The following is a 17,029-nucleotide window of genomic DNA, read 5'->3' on the forward strand; positions in this document are numbered from 1 at the left end:
GCCAATGCGTGGTTGTTCAGATGGTGTGTATGTTGTTAGATTGGTGGTGAGGCGTGAAGGAGGGTCTTTTTGGGGGGTTTAATTAGGTACAGCCATTTATAACTGTAGTCCATAAGATATATTATTATATTTTAAACCGATATCTACCATTGAGCCAATACATTTGGACGCCTGCTTAGGTGAGGTAACGAGACCGTCGACAACTACTACAGTTGTACTGGTTATATTGTAATAGCATACTCTCCCATATACAGATTTGGTTAGCATATTTCTTTAACCCATTAAAACCAGGAAAGCATCCGTTTCATTTTAGACTTTTGCGTTGGCTATTCAATAGCAGATATACAAGCTCACAGCGCGCCACAGTAGAAATGTCGGTGCTCGTACAATGGACCCGGTTTTTGAATCCGGGTCAGGACATGAAAGTTGCAGATTGCAGCTTTAAGACACTGCGGCAGGGTGGGGGGAGAGAAGAAACCTATCGAGTGGGACTCGTTGGAAGATTTCAATGTTGCCATGGTAATAAATCCTTACCAAAAAAAACGTATCTGCATTAATTGTAATTCTGTCCACAAATTAGATTGAGGAGGATAGAACAGCTGCATCTAGATCCGAAGCGTCGTAATATGTACAAAACAAGGCCAGGATGCCAACCTGATAACCCGAGTCCAAGTAAACAGGGAAATGACTGTGCACAAACGTTCCACTTTGTGTTGTAACTCTGCCAAGACTCGTCCTGCAAACACTGAACAGGCTGACTCTGTTGAAGTTTCATTTTCTGGGAACAAGGGCATATACTGCTGCTTCAAGTGAAGTATCGGTTTCATCCGTCTGTCACCTCATAACTCACATCTATCCAAATGAGGCAATCACATCATATCATACAGTATTCATATCATGTCATATCAGTCATATTATGACGGCAGACATGATGGCAGTGATATAAAGTAGGATGTTTGTGATGTAAGAAATAGTTAAGAAAAAAACACTCAACACTAGTCACCAGCAAGCCTATTCCTATTTCTGTGCTGTCAAGTCCAACACCTTTACCACCAGTCAGGCTAGTTCAGACTGGCTTATCCAGATTTTCAATCAGATTAGTTTTTATCAAGTCTGAAGCAGAAAACCATATGGAAACAGTTTTTTACCAGCTGCTATGCAATAGCATCTATAATCTATATCTATAATCAATGTGCAAGCTAGTCCAATAGTGAAAAGACCTCTAGTCCTGTAGTCCAGATGGTTTTCTCATTGGCTGATGTATGTGCCCACCGCAAATATGTCCGGGCGGAAACGAACAACTCAGAACACAATAGTTCCGCCTTAGAGAATTTTGGTTCCTACCTAAACTACTGCGTTGAAACCAAGCCCCCAGTAAGGCTATCCAATGTTGAAGATGCCACTACCTATTGGCGAAAAGTGGAATTACTGGCGAAATGTAGAATTGCAGCACTTTAATGGAAGTGGACGGACGTTCATGACGTCACGTGCGTAAGCCCGTACCTCAAAATTGAGGTCCGGGGCTAGGCAAGGCTCAACTTACGCTCGCTCGAGCCATTGAGTTATAATTATACTTCCGGAAGTCTTCCGGGTGCTTCAAAATGCTCCAGATCGGTCTCTATCCTTCTTTATACTCTATGGTTGAAACTGACACAGAGGCAGTTGTAGCTAATAATTAATTGATTTACCGGTAATCAATTTGTGCTTGTTTATTCAAATTTGAGCCACATTCCAAGGTGGTTGGCTATTCAAATCTGATTTCTGAAGATGTGTCTCAAACTGGACACTAGGACATTGAAACCTGATATATATTGTACTTCATCATACAGTACAATGGTGTCACTCACCAAAATAGTCAATCTACAAGCTCACAATGCATCACATCAGCATTTCTCGGCAAATAAATAAAAATGATATCAGTCACGTGGCTCACGCCTAAGTCATTACGTCTTTACCAAAGCGACCAATGATTTGTGTATGTCTACACAAATCCAATCTGATCACCTGCAAAAAAACTATGTGGATATTAAGTCCTGACTCCTGAAGACCAATTTGAGACCCAAATGCAGCCTGAACAATGCTGAAAAGCCTTCAACATGGGAATTCTTGCAACATCCCCACTGACACTGCACAATCTTTTTCTGTAAATATACCTGCTTCTGGTATTGGTGATGGTACAAGGGCGAGGTCGCGTGCACACATCCGCAGGGCGTCTTACTGTCTGGTATTGTATTGTATGGTGAAATGAGTACATACTACACAGAACCACAATGGAAGAAAAACAATGTCTTTTGTGTTCCTTTTATAAGTTGTTAAATTGTACAGTAGGCCTACTTGTCTTGTGTTGTGTGTTAATAAAGTATTCAATCAATGACAATATCTCTGACGTGTGTTTTTTCTAACGGGTTGGCTGCTGATTTCTTTGGCACAAAAGTGAGCCTTCAGGCATTTGTTTTTGTCATTCAGCACAGCAGTACTGTATCTATGCTTTATGTACTGCATGCTAATTTGACTCCACGGCAGTGAGACAACATTGTGTGAGGCTGTATATGGGAAAGAAATTACAGTGTACTGACATACAGTAAGTGCACGAATGCATGCACGCAGTCACACACACACACACACACACACACACACACACACACACACACACACACACACACACACACACACACACACACACACACACACACACACACACACACACACACACACACACACACACATCCATAAGTGCCAGTTTCAGAATGGAACCATTCTACACTTGAATGACATAGCTAGTTCTAGCGGTGCTTTTCTCAACCACCGGACCTACTGGAGAGCTCCTCTGACCACAATGAGCGTATGTTGTGTAAGTACAGACATGGTCAGTCTGTTGTCTGTGTTTGTGGTAAGCATTTTCGTCTTGTTCATCTTCTATTTCTGTTGAGCCGGTCAATGACATTAGGCTACTTAACCCAGATAGTAACATAATCTTTGAGTCTGTTTAAACTCTTGTCAACAGAATCGTACTATTCTAGGTAGGAGATAGGGGTGAAAAAACGTCATAAACGTATATCTTAGAAGTAGTTTGGCTTAATGGTGATCTCTTTTTGATCCTAATAACAATGTCTAACAGTATCTGGTCTTATTTTCAACATAAAATTAAAATATATGAATGTTCAAACTAAATATTTGCTTCAAACTACCCGTTCAAAACATATCAAAATAACGGTAGTGGGTCGCACACACTGAAAACACTTATTTTATTTTTGAACAGGGACAAACATTTCGGCTATCCCGCCGAAACGTTTAATAACTATATTTTAGTAACACAATTCAGTAGATGCCATACCATTATAATGATTACGGGCTTTTAAACTCTGTAAGACAATGCTGCCAGAGCGAGTCCCTGCTGGCAAATTAAGCGATATTTTCCTCTGCACAGCTAGCGATTTTCAATTATTACACTAATGCTAGCTTCAACTCCCATTAACAATAGTAATGATAGCCTTTCCATGCCATGAGATTGCATAAACAGACTGGGCATGCATGTTTTCAGTGATGTGGACCTGGAAACTCACTGGATTCCTGGATTCTCACTGTGCCAGACTGCCGTCTCTGTCAGCATGAGGTCAGCAAGTGAAGAAGAGGGAGAGCAAGAAGAAAGATGATAGAAACTGATGGAGAAGAGGAGGGGGTACAATGTAAAGTGTTGATTTAACTCTGACTCTCTGAGTGTGTGAAAATGGACCCCGTCTGGGACATTTTGGGTTCATTTTCACACTCTCAGAGCTTTTTGGTTGGCAGGAAGGAAGAAATGGCCAGGGTCACATCCAGCAGGCCATTTGCACTGCTCTCAGTTTGAGTGCCCACAGCTGCCCTATTGAAGAAGAGAAGCACGGAGGGGTTCAGGGCTCATTGACAGCAGCTGTTAACAGCTCCTTCCAGCAGGTGTCCTGGCCCAATTACCAGGATGGAGATGCCAGGCCTGCATGTGTGCCCCTTCCTCCGTGATCAGGGGAGACGCACACGTAGATAATGAAGCAAATTGCATATACGATGTTACGTCTGCTGCCGCCAATTACAGCACAGCACATTAAATATGCTGTATGCTTGCTGAGGAAGAGAAACGATGAGCATAGGGGCTTGATGGTTGCGTTGGACATTCAGGAAATGTAATCAGAAAGCCTATGACACACATGACACATAAGGCCGGGAAGAGATTACTTTTACATTTAGTAAATTAACAATCTCGGAAAGAACTCCATATTTGGACATCTTTAGGATTCTCTAGCGGCGCCAGAGATGTGTGGATGTGCAGAGATGTGCGCTGCTTTCCAATTAGCACATTTTACCTAGATATACTTACAGAAGATACTAAATAACATCTGAGTTGCATTTCAAAATGACATAATCTAAATATGGTGATGTACTGCATATTCAGATAATAATGGAATGCATTCCAGTGCTGATAGTAAGGTGAGAGACCTCACCTAGTGGGGGGGTCACTTGTGTCTGGACATTGAGTAAATAAAGTCCACTGAATCCAACAACACATCATTTGTAATAATGACTGGCTACCTATTGATCCAAGTCCATTTAATTAGGCAGTGTTATCCACTCCAAGTCAGCATTGATACAGGGATAAAGTGCTGAACATGCTACTACTGGGTAATCCTAGGGACGTACAGAGCAACCCAGTCAATCACTGAGGCTGGGGATTTGCGGTAAAGCCACGAGTGAACCTGTAGATTTTCAGGAAAGACCTTGCTCAAGGTCAGCTTAAACTCTGAGGAGAGAAAAGAAAGAGCAGCCACTGCATGCTAGGGGCAAAGGTCATGTCTAGGAAATGAGCTAGCTCTCCTGCTTGAGCCTTCCAGTCCGTTATAAATGGGCAGGGCCGGGAAGCTCAGCCCACTGTGATTTCTAAATCCCTAATATCCCTATAATCGGGGGATTCTTTTTAAATGTATTAGCATGTTTTAGCATTTTTTGCTAAAACGCACGTGGTCTTGTATGTGCATAGCTGCTCAAAATGCGAGATTCAGGGCTTGATTAGAGCTTAATTTGACTTAGATATAACAAAAACAATGATCGCACGGAATCAGGGACAGATCACTGTAACACACAGTGAAGAAAGCTAGTGGATGTTGACACCCGTTGAACCGGAAATTATTGACGGTCAGATTCGGAATTCGGTTAAAATCGGCATGATGAAGTTACCGCCACCATCAGGACTGGGTGTCTAATACTATATACTTGCCGCCTTAAAATGAGAGATGTTGTGTCTGTTGAGATCTTTAAAGGCGCAGTGAAATGAAAAAGAAGTTTTTCACACTTTTAGACCATATCCGTCGTCATCATATGGGCATACCTAACAATGGATGCCAAAAAAATGTGAAAATTCTCATTTCTGTGTGTTTTTATATCAAAGGTCCATAAAAAACGATTGTATTATTTATTTATTAAAACGAAAACGTGCTGCGTGATGACGTGTAGAGATACACATCGATAAAAGCCAATAACAATGAAGCTCACCCGTTTAATTCCCCATATTTGCGCATCCGTCCAACACAGCTGCTACTGATTACAGAATACTCCGTTTTTATTTCCATTCAAGATAACATCCAGACAGTGTATTACTCGGTTTCAACTCAATCAACACGCTAAAATATGTATCTGAAAACATTATAGGGTAGAAATAAGCCACATAACAGTAAACTGGTTGTGCTGGCCGACGATCTGATTTATAAACAAACACATACCACGCTGTTGCGCATAGCATAGCTACCGTCCCTAGCTACCGTCCCATCGCCTGAAGGGATGCGACGCTCTGATTGGTTCAGAAACTTCAGACCGGTGTTTCATGTTGAAACACCATTTTCATGTTGTTCACCATTTCCGTTTCACTACACCTTTAAGAAACTACTGAAAACGCATTTGTACCGCAAACATTTTGGCTTGCTCCAGTGATTTCTATGTATTGTTTTATCTTATCTATTTCTAGGTACTGTCTTTGCTGCTCTGTTTCTTATTTCATTGTTGGTTTACTTTTGATTGAAATGTTCTTATTTTATTCCTTTTACTTTATTGTACAGCACCTTGTAACAACTGTTTTGAAAGGCGCTCTATAAATAAAATTACCTTACCTATATCACAGATCTTTCTATTGGCATTGAAATTATGAATTAAATTCACAAATAGAGCTTGCTGAAGGCACTGAAAAGCTGCTATTAGGGGTTAAGTACCAAACTTGAGTAAATGTACTTGAGTTACTGTCCAGCACTGGTGCCATGACTCTCTACAGAAGGCCACACTGACAGCTGCATCCTCTGCAGCGGGCGCTGGGCCAGCCAGCGGGAAACCGGCAGGCGTCAGTGGAGAAGAACTGAGCATCTCAATCCAATAGTGGAACAAAGCGTCGCCACTAACAGCATCTCTGTGGCAACGGCTTGATGTTGTGTTGTGTTTATGATCTACCTCCTCCCCCCTCTGCCATCCACACGCTCCTCCCCCTCCCCCTACTGTACTACAAAAAAAATCCCCTTTTTAATCAGTAGCGACAGGGCCTGACCCAGATTGTCTGAGAAGGCTGCATGGTGGCAGAGCTTTACTGAGACCACAGGGATTGGAGACACAAGAGGGAAATGATGAGGCTATTTCCTCCCTGCTCCGATCCAGTAACCAACCTCACCTTTCCTGAGCCAGCAGCTCAAGGCTCAGACAAAGTCCAGACTATGTACTGTAGTTGCAGCGACAGGACAAAACTGATGCTTCAACTATGTCTTGGGAGGCAAGCAGACAGGCAGCAGGTCACTGCAGGGAGCTCAGGTTTAGGTTACTGGGACAGGACTCCACTGCATGCGCTGGTGAGCCGGCCCGTGGGCTCACGGCCACGTCTGTTCAACACTGACCCGTTTTATTGGCCTATTTACTACCACACAAAAACCTCCTCCACAGACCCTCTCTGACAGAGGGAGGGTCTGTCTGTACCCTCAGTGAGGTCTGTCAGTACAGGGAGGTCTGTTAAACATCCAGATTCTCCAGAGATAAGAGATGAGCTGGTCACATGGTAAGTGGCTTGGCTAAAGCTATTCTCTTCTGTGACCTGCTCAAACTACAGACTACAGGTCCTGCACATACTACATACAGTTCTATACATGCTGCAACATAATGTCTTTGTGAGGATCATAGTCCCAGAGTGAGTGAGTGAGTGAGTGAGTGAAAACCTATGAAAGTTGTTTTGCATTAAAAATTTGGGAATCATTGAAATTTTAAGTTATCTGCAAAACAATTGCACAAACCTACCATTAATCTCACCAAATAACTAATATTGGTTTAATAAGTGGATTTAATGTGGATTTAATGTTGATGTGTACACTATATATTTGTACACTCAAGGTAGATTAATAACCAGATTTTACAGTTGCAAATGAGGAACAGACTTTACTATCTACAGAGCTATTAAACACGTAGGCCCATAGTCAACTTCCTTCTTTTAAATCCGTAGTGTTATTGCTATAGGGCTGGGCGATTTCCTGCTATAAATATAGCAGATCTCACATCATGTGGCATCACGACACATTGTGAGCTTGTAGATCAGCTATATTCTGTGTCCCTGATCTTTTCTTCTCTATTCTTTCTTTCCCTGTTTTTCCTGTAACTTCAATATTGAGAAATTGCTCGCAAAAAAACAGCCACTCTATTAAACCTGTAATCGTGTCATGTGATGTGACAATAAAGTTGGTTTATTGTCAGCTGCTCCGAGGCTCCAGCTATAGCATTCCAATGAGACTTCATTTACTAAGCAAATAGTGGCACCAATACAGTTTAATTAGGCAAATAATGTCTGCACTCTGCACTGCACGTCTGCACCTGTATCATAAAATCATTAAATGTCCATAAGATAATTAAAAGTACAAATACAAGCACACTCTTCAAAATAGTTAGACTGTCACACAACCTGTCACAATTTTAACTAAGCCAATCATGTCTTGCAGTATGGGCATAAATGCAAGCATACATCCAATTCTAATTTCCATACAGCAGATGTACTGGGGGAGTACAACGCAGGTGCTTCGCTTAAGCCAATATTCCACCAGGAGGATGACTAGCAGCCTGGAGATGAGACAAATGACATTATTGAAGGCAAGAAACAACAATTTAATCCTGAATTATCCTTCATTGTATGACAGTGTCACACACCAAAATAGCCAATCAGCAGGGGCGTCACTACCGTGACGCAGACAACGCGATTGCGTGGGGGCCCATGACGCCTGAGGGCACACCCAGGTCGGGAGAAAAAAAAAAAAAAAAGAGGTGGCAAATTTAAAAAAATAAAAAAAATAAAGAGGCGGCCGGGCCCCTTAACAATATATTGTTAACTGAGGTTGATTTTACGTCGCAAACCATTGTAGAAAAATACAATCACGATTTAACCTGTGAATTCCCCATTCAACGTGTATCATTCCGTGAGTGCCTGAGACAGCAAGTATCCTTCCAAGCCCACTATACCATGTAATATACATCCTGCGTCTACTACATCCTGTAGTTCACTTAAGAAATAAAAGTATTGATACAAGCAGCTTTTATTTTGAAGAGGAAGAGGAAGTTGTTTCGGTTGTAGCCAGCTGCCATGACAGTCTACCGGTGCGGGTGGCAGTGGAATAATACAAACAACATGCTTTTAGCCAAAGTTCATAAAAACCGCATGCGTCTATGACTTAAACAATGTGGGCTAAACACTTTGGAATTACGTTAAACATGGTATATCCTCCGTGGCGGCGTCATTAGGTGAGTACTAGTAAATGAATTGTTAAGTTTCATAGTATCATTCATCATCAACAGGCTGTTGTCGATGCCCCCCAAAATGAACAGGTTACAGCCTACAGGATTCTCATTATGTTACTGTCACTGCCTGCAAGGATGGCCGCCGTGCCATTTCTTATAAACTATCTAATTCATACGTGGGTCGTCGAGGGTACACGTGGAGTTGTTGTTATTGTTGTTCATGCGCCACGGTGCGCGGCGTGCCATGGAGAGGGCATCAGAGGCAGAGCGCAGCGCAACAGCCTTATGGTATTGTCTGAATGTCTGTAGCCTACTCTCTGCACTAGCTCTTTCTGTCCAGTCCTACGTGTATAGGCTGGCGATTGTGGCGACTTATATTCGTTAATAAAGAGAGAGCTGTAAAGGGGATATTGTCTATGGTCAGTTCATGGTGTGTATCATTCTCGTTTTTAACCATAGAGTTAATTAGGGCCGTGATAATGTGGCGCAATGAAGGTAGGCAGTAGGCTATAGCCTAATACAATGTAACCAACTTGCGCAAGCATAAAAAAATGGGTTTTAATTGTCTGGTAACGGAAAATAACGGAAAATAATCTAATTTATTACTTTTCTCAGAAGGTAATCTGTAACGGTATTAAAGGGATTATTTTTATGGGCAGTAATCCAGTAACCTAACGACGTTACTTTAGAAAGTAACGATGCCCAACACTGCATATAATAAGCTGTGTTTTTATTTATTTATGTTTGATAGTTTGGAGACATTTTTTGTGCCCAAGTCAGGGCAGGTTGTTTATTGATGAATATACTGTATGGACACTGAGCTTGGAAGCTGGTGCTGTCTGCATGTGGTGCTGAAAGGCTATTTTAATGAGTGATTGAAATATTTGTTTGTTTGCAGAATTACAGTACATTTCAAGCACAAACTCAATACAAAGACTGTTAACTGTGAGTGGATGAGTTTACTCAATGCTGTACCATATGTTCTCATGCCAATAAAGCCCCTTTGAATTTAATTGAATAATTTAATTGTGTGGCCGGTCACCTCACCTGTAATGTTAGTCTATACCTAGTGTGTGTGTGTGTGTGTGCATGGGAGCACTCACGCACACTTGTTTATGGCGGTGGTGGGGGGCCTACAAAATATTCTCGCACCGGGGCCCACCATGACCTCCCTACGCCACTGCCAATCAGCAAACTCACGGCGCATCGCATGCAGGATGCATGTTGTGAGGCTGTGAGCCTGTAGATCCGCCATGTTCTGTGTGCAACACCGCTGTACGACAGAGCATGAATTAGGCACTACTAGCCATCCATAATGACTGCCTCCCCCCCAAAATGAATGCAAAATCCCTCATTTTATTTAGAGAAGCCATTCAATCACCACGTCTTCACCTTGGCTTAGCATTAGGCCTCCGTTGAATCACTTCCCGTCTGATTGTTTTACATGATTTTATTCTCAGCGTATTTGGGGATAATTGCTAATTAGCTCAGAGACAGCGGTGCCATTCTGTTGACCACAATGACCAAGCGGACACAAGCTAATCACAAGTTACCCGCCCTCTGTCTCCCGCAGTACCAACAATAGCAGCCTGGCTGAGTGCAGCCACTGTGTCCACGCCACCATACAAGCCCACACTGTTTAGTGTCTCTGGGGCAATCTGGGAGCGGTAGAGCGCTAGAATACTAGTGAGGACACACACACACATGCACGCGCGTGCACGCACACACACACAATTTAGAGATGTGATGATGTCGTTGATTGTCTTGAAATAAAACAAACTGGGTGTTGCTAGGCACACTCAGCATGCAGCTTATGGCCGGGATGGAAAAACCCATTTAGAGTCTAATCCTTCAAGATGACATTAACATGCGCTGAGTTTAAGTAGCTTATATAAACACGCCCAACTGTATGGACTGTTTGGAGTCGGGGCATTTTAACAGGAATGCTGACAGGTCCCTCAAGAATTGCTCCGAGGCCTTTGCCAGCCATGGCAAACTATTGCCATCGCTTTGTCAAATCGACCTGATGCTCGAGTCGCATTCTTCAATGAGATTACTGAGCATGATTTGATCAAATACACAATTAAATTTTTTGCTATAATCCAAAGGGCCAATGCAGTACACAACGGTGTGGTCTAAAAATCCAGCACTGAGACTAGCAAGTGCAAAACTGTCTTCAGACGCTAGGCTGCTTATACCATATGTTGCAGAATGTCTGAATAATTTATTTTACCGTGACATAATATTGTTTAGACCTTCAAACAATAAATAAGTGAAAGGCCCATTGGAGTCTTTTAATTCTCTAGGTATGGGCACTTATCTTCCAGCCCACAATAAGAAGTATCTTTGTTTTTCCCCACAGCGAGCCTGTCATTCCTACTTTGGCTATACACTTTGCAATAATGTGTGTGCGTGTGTGTGTGTGTGTGTGTGTGTGTGTGTGTGTGTGCTTTTGCATGGGTGGAATGGATTGTGTCTGACTGTGGAAGTGTGTGTGTGTGCGTGCTAGCATATGTGCAAATGCCTGTGTGAGTGTGTGTCAGCTGCTGCTTTGTATTGGCCAGTAAAACTCTATGGCACTCCATCGCCTGGAACAGACAGTGCATTCTTCAGAGCTGCTGCTTTCTTCAGGCCTGAGACAGCTGTCATTGGTACAGTTAGGCCTCACAATGTACACCAACAGAGGTGTGTCTGTTTATGGTTTTAGCTTTTTTCCTTTTTTTCCTCTATTTTATATTTTATCTACCAGAGGTCGCAGTTAACTATGGAATCGAGCATTTCACAGTGTGTCAAGCACCATATATGGTGCCCAGGTCTCGTGACATCATGTCATCAGGGATGGAGATGTGGAGACCCTGATGTCATAGTATATGCGACCTGCTGTCGCAGTTAAAGGGACACTTCACCCTTTTTGCAAAAGTATATATAAGGTAATGACGTTTAGAAGATTTAGAACACTTTCCTGGGGGGCTTTATGTGTGTAATACGTGGTTTTAGATATTTTTGATTTTAGCAGTGTCTCTGATGTCATCGACACTGGGCTCACTTCTTTCCTGGACTACAATTCCCATAATGCACTGCTCCTCCTTGTGGATACGGGGAGGGCTGTCTAACTGAGACAACATGTAGTCCAGGAAGTAAGTGAGCCCAGTTTCGATGATATCAGAGACACTGAGCTCACTGCTAAAATCTAAAATATCTAAAAGCACATATTACACACATAAAGACCCCCAGGAAAGTGTTCTGAATCTTCTTTACGTCATTAACCCTTTTACTGCTGCCATTTATTGAGAAATTAGGACCTAATTCATGCCAGCATTTTTTTAATTTGAGCTCTTATTTTGAAAAGCCACATTTTGCCTCAACCGGAAGTGAGCTTATCCCTGCCAGCTTTACGTTGCCAAGACAACCTTTGTTTACATGATCGAATCAATGCCGGTACATTTTAGCCATCCACAACGTCGGCTCGTGCCGTCAAAGAAACGCTATTTTGACCAAAAATGCCATCTGGGACAAGGAATAGGAGATACAGGCGATTGAAAGAAACGGATAGAATGGATTCTTATGGTGACGGTGAATTAATATGAACGATCCAGTGCAGTGCTAACAACACTGCTAGCTAACCGGCTAACGTGAGTAGCATTATGGCTTGATCAATCATATGCACTATAAAAGTGCAATTGCCGAAGGGCTTCGGCAATGGCAGCAAGCGTTAATATCAAATTAATGCTTCAATTGCCGAAGGGCTTCGGCAATGGCAGGAAGACGGTTAACATATATATTTTTTGCAAAATTCTACCACTTTTGGTGTTACCCCTTCAGGAACGGGAACCCATTTTGGGTTTAAAAAATGCTGCTATATAAATATTTGTTTAAGTTTTTCAGAAAACTTAGGTCAGGATTTAGAGGCGTTTTTAGAATCGGCCTCAGGCCAAAATGGGTTAAGCCCATATACTGTATGGAGATCCCTGATGTCATCACTATTGGTCAGCAACTCTACACCTGACCTCAAACACTTAGATCTCCATATATGGATATATTTCTGAACCTGTTCTGACATTCCATATGTTGATCCTTTCTCATCCATCCTTTCTCTTCGATGTCTCCCTTTTGACTGATACCTGTCCATTCAAATTTCAAACTCTAGACGGGCCTGCCCCAAAGTTATTAGTGCAGCCGCACCCGGCAGCCGGCGAAAACTAGAGTTCTCAACAGGCCAACCTGTCCATTCAAACTCTAGATGGGCCTGCCCCAAAGTTATTAGTGCAGCCGTGCCCGGCAGCCGGCAAAAACTAGAGTTCTGGTGCCCCAAGCAGGATTTTTCGCGGTGGGCACTGGGGAGGCACTGGGGACTGTCACTATAGCAAGTCCAGCACAGGCCAGGCCTGTGTTGATCTGACCTCATCAAACCCTTTACACTCAGCAGTCTGCCGTCAAAGAGGCGGATGCGTGCACGCCCTCAGGCGTCTTACTGGTATTTATATATTTTTTAAAATCTCCATTTTATTAATTATTTTGTACTATTTTGTACAACGAAACAGCGAAAATATCCATGCTTGTAGCTTGACGGATCTGCTATTTTTGAACAATTTAAATAAATGGTCACCTATAATGACATGCCCAAAATAGGGATAGTTGAAAGTGGTTAAATAAAATAAAAACGTATGCTTTGTAAAAGGTTACAGTATGTATTCCAAAACCCTTCTGTATGCATGGTGAAGACTGTATAGTGTATACCACCATACTGTAGGCCTAAATGACGTCTCTATTGATCTTTCAAATGCTAGAGGCCCAAGGCCATGGGACTTCGTGAGACTAGCAGGCGGGGTTTCCACCATGTGCACGGTACAACGTCACTTTTAAGCTCTGCTCTGTACATGCATGTCCTGTGCAGTATATTTTTGCAAGCCAGGGCCCTGTGGGAAGGGACATATTTAGCTTTGGCTATTGAAAGGTCAGGAACTGTGAGTGGGCGTGGAAATCCTGTTGACGCAAACTCACCAATGGTTTGTTTCCTTTGGCCCTACAATCCTACATGATTGCCTACATCTAGACGTAGGATACAACACTATGCAGTTGTTGCTTAAATCTGGCATCGTTTTGAATATGAAGCAATGTGTTTACGGTGATAATGAGCGTGACATTTTAGCCTACCGGTATTTCTAGAAAACACACAACTTTACAAGCAGGAGATCCAAAATATCTACTACTAAAACAAAGAAAAGTCATGTTCTGTAGTGAACATATGGTAGTTGGAAATTGTTTCTATAAAAGGTCTTCACACACGAGGAGGACGCAGACTGAAAAGACACTGTTTAAACTTGTCTTCCTGCTGTTTAAACAGCAGCAAGGCGCGTCTGGTGGTGACAGAGGCAGACAGCTACAGCCCTGGGCCTCTGCACAGTAAAATCCTCAGTATTCATTTATCCATTTGTAACTCTGAGAGTGTACTTTACAGACATGTACTGTACAGAGTAAAATTAACACAAAGGATTTTACTATATGGAAAAGTGAGTTGTTTTCCACAGTGCTGTGTGTGGTATGCATGGCCACACCAGCCCACCTCTTGGCTGGCTGGTTGGCATTCCTGCCCTGCTCTGTAATTATGGCTCTTCTCCAAGGCTCTCTGCTCTCCCTCTCTCTCACCACACATTACTATAACAGGGCGGGCCCTACCTCCTCTGATGTCATGCACCCATTACCTGAACATTTAGCTCACTGACTAATTATAACAATAACACTTGGCTGGGGGGAAATATACACTGACATCAGCAGCAGTAGCAGCCAACATCTTGATACAACATAAGGGGGAGGCGAGTCAGGCGACATCAGCTATACCCACAGGACAAGTATTGTAATGGGAAAGCAAAGGTGATGTTTTTGATCTCCACTTTGATCTCCCAAAAACGACACGGTACCATCACACATTTAATTGTGTCTTCACTTCAAAAACCTGGGCTCCAAAATGCTGTGCGCCGTGTGCATAAGTGGTCCTCAGAGCTGTGGCTGAATATTCATGCTTCAGCAACACGTACAGTAGCGCCACAGTCATAATCCGGCAATGTCACAGTTGGAGATTGCTCATAGTGACACATCGCAGAGGAAGCTTTCCTTTTCACGTTTGTCTTCACGTCTGTCTTCTCCCTTTCTGAGTATCATGTGCTACGGTTGAATTTCACCCTTTCTGCCAGTCATCCCCTCTCTCATTTATTTCTTACTATACCTCTTCCAACATGTCAGCATTCCCTGTCAAGCCCTCTCCAATCATCGGAGCTCTCCAATTATCGGGAGGAATATAAACAAAAATGGAACGAGAAGAGCTTTCTAGAGCTTCTAAAGAAGGGTGGTCTCTGGGGGTGAAAATCACTGTAACTTTAATATTGGGCCTTTTGAATCGAAATACCCATAAGTTCAGTGTAAAATCAAAATGAAGCTTGACGAAGGTAGTGCACGCACATCCGTGGCCCAGGTGCAAGACAAACGGAAATATCAAAAAGAAAAGGTCTGCACACTGGTGATGCTTAAAAAGCTCTTTATATGTCCTGATGAAAATCGAGATCGAAACGTTAACGAACAGCAATAAACTTTAGAGGAGCCTTTTAAGCATCACCACCAGTCTATTTTTATTTTTTAAATTAAAATTATAACACCACCTTTCAGCGTTGTTTTCTTTTACATGAATAATGAATGAGAATATAACCAGTGGCATGCCCTGCAGACCTAAGAGAAAGCTGGTCTTAAAAAAGTCTACAGGAAACAAGCAAACAATTTAAGCAATGACCACGCTTGCACAAACACAACTTGGCCCCAAAGCTGCAACAATGTGGAACCGGGTGTGTGTGCACAGGGATGAATAATCAGAATACATTATCGGCAAGTGAAAAGAAATCTTACAGAAATTCAGACAATCTACTCCATTCATTCATGGCTGCAGTGGGCACATGACACGCCTTGCAGCATGGGGATTAGAACGATCAGCTGAGCACAACTCAATACCACATTGTTTGTCACTCCTCGCCGGTTGTTTGTTTCTCCAGCTCTCCTTGTAGCTTATCAGAGGAGGACAGGACCAAATCTCCACCCTTGCCAAACTTCAGTCAGCGCGAGTCAGCATTCTACTGTACACGATGAACAAGGCACTGTGGGTGGTGGCAAAGGTTTATGGGCAAAGCAGAGCATGCTGTTGTAGCTTAATATATATATTTTTTATTTTAAGTGATTAGGACCAGTTAGATTTGGCCCTGTGATAATACTGCTGCTGCCTCTGTCATCAGGTCACATCTGTATTTGACTGCTGTATGCATGCAGCTGTGTGAAATGTGAATAAATGGTAAATGGTGCATTTATATAGCGCCTTTATCCAAGGCGCTTTACAGAGATTGTGCATTACATTCACCTATTCATACACCGATGGCAGCGGAAACCATGCAAGGCACCAACTAGCACATCGGGAGCAATTAGGGGTTCAGTGTCTTGCTCAAGGACACTTCGACAGTAACTCTGGGGGAGCCCGGGTTCGAACTGGCAACCTTACGGTTACCATCCAGGCACTCTACCCCTGAGCCACCGCTGCCGCCCCGAATAAAAACTGTGATGTGTGTACGACATGTATGTGTGTTCAATTAAACTTACACTTTGCATTGCTTCGGCATTGAAGATTTTGGCAAGCTGAAGCAATGCAGCCATACACAAAGTACGGTATAGGTTTAGGCTTAAATCAGTCTCTGAACTCATTGTCTATTATATGCTCTTTCACACACACATAACACTGTCTGACACACCTCGTTTCTTCCCATCAAAGGCAGGTGCACTATGGTTTGGACAACAAATTGCAGCCAGGTTCCCTGCAGACAAGTAAAGCCATTATATGGAATTGTGGCCGAGGCTTGCTTTTCTAACAGCCCCCTCGTTAACAAGAAAAATGAATGAAAGAAAGGCTGCACAAGCCACTTATGCGTTGGATCATGTGATCCTTTGTCACCTTGACGACAGATCTTCAAAGCAAGTTTCTTTCACGTAATGTTATGCATTGCATATGGTGTATGGCTTAATGGCAAAGTAATTCTCGTACAGGGGTATAGTTTGATGTTTTGGAGGAAATTAAGCCTTCGTGCAACATTTGTGGATGAGGTAAAGGAGGACCAATGTAGCTGATCCAAGTGATTTAGTAAAACTACTACAAACTACAAAATGGGATAGAAATATCAAAAGAGGCTCCAAGATTCAGCCAACGACAGCAAACCATAGACATATCCCC

At 42.6% G+C, this 17,029-nt stretch overlaps 1 protein-coding gene across 1 annotated transcript in view; it reads right to left on the reverse strand.

The window, feature by feature from the left end:
• The window catches only part of slco3a1a (solute carrier organic anion transporter family member 3A1a), a 45,773-nt gene that overhangs the window by 20,116 nt on the left and 8,628 nt on the right, over nt 1-17,029 (reverse strand). The window lies entirely within an intron of this gene.

This window comes from Protomyctophum parallelum (assembly GCF_964188405.1).
Source record: "Protomyctophum parallelum genome assembly, chromosome: 4".
Classification (NCBI taxonomy): domain Eukaryota; kingdom Metazoa; phylum Chordata; class Actinopteri; order Myctophiformes; family Myctophidae; genus Protomyctophum; species Protomyctophum parallelum.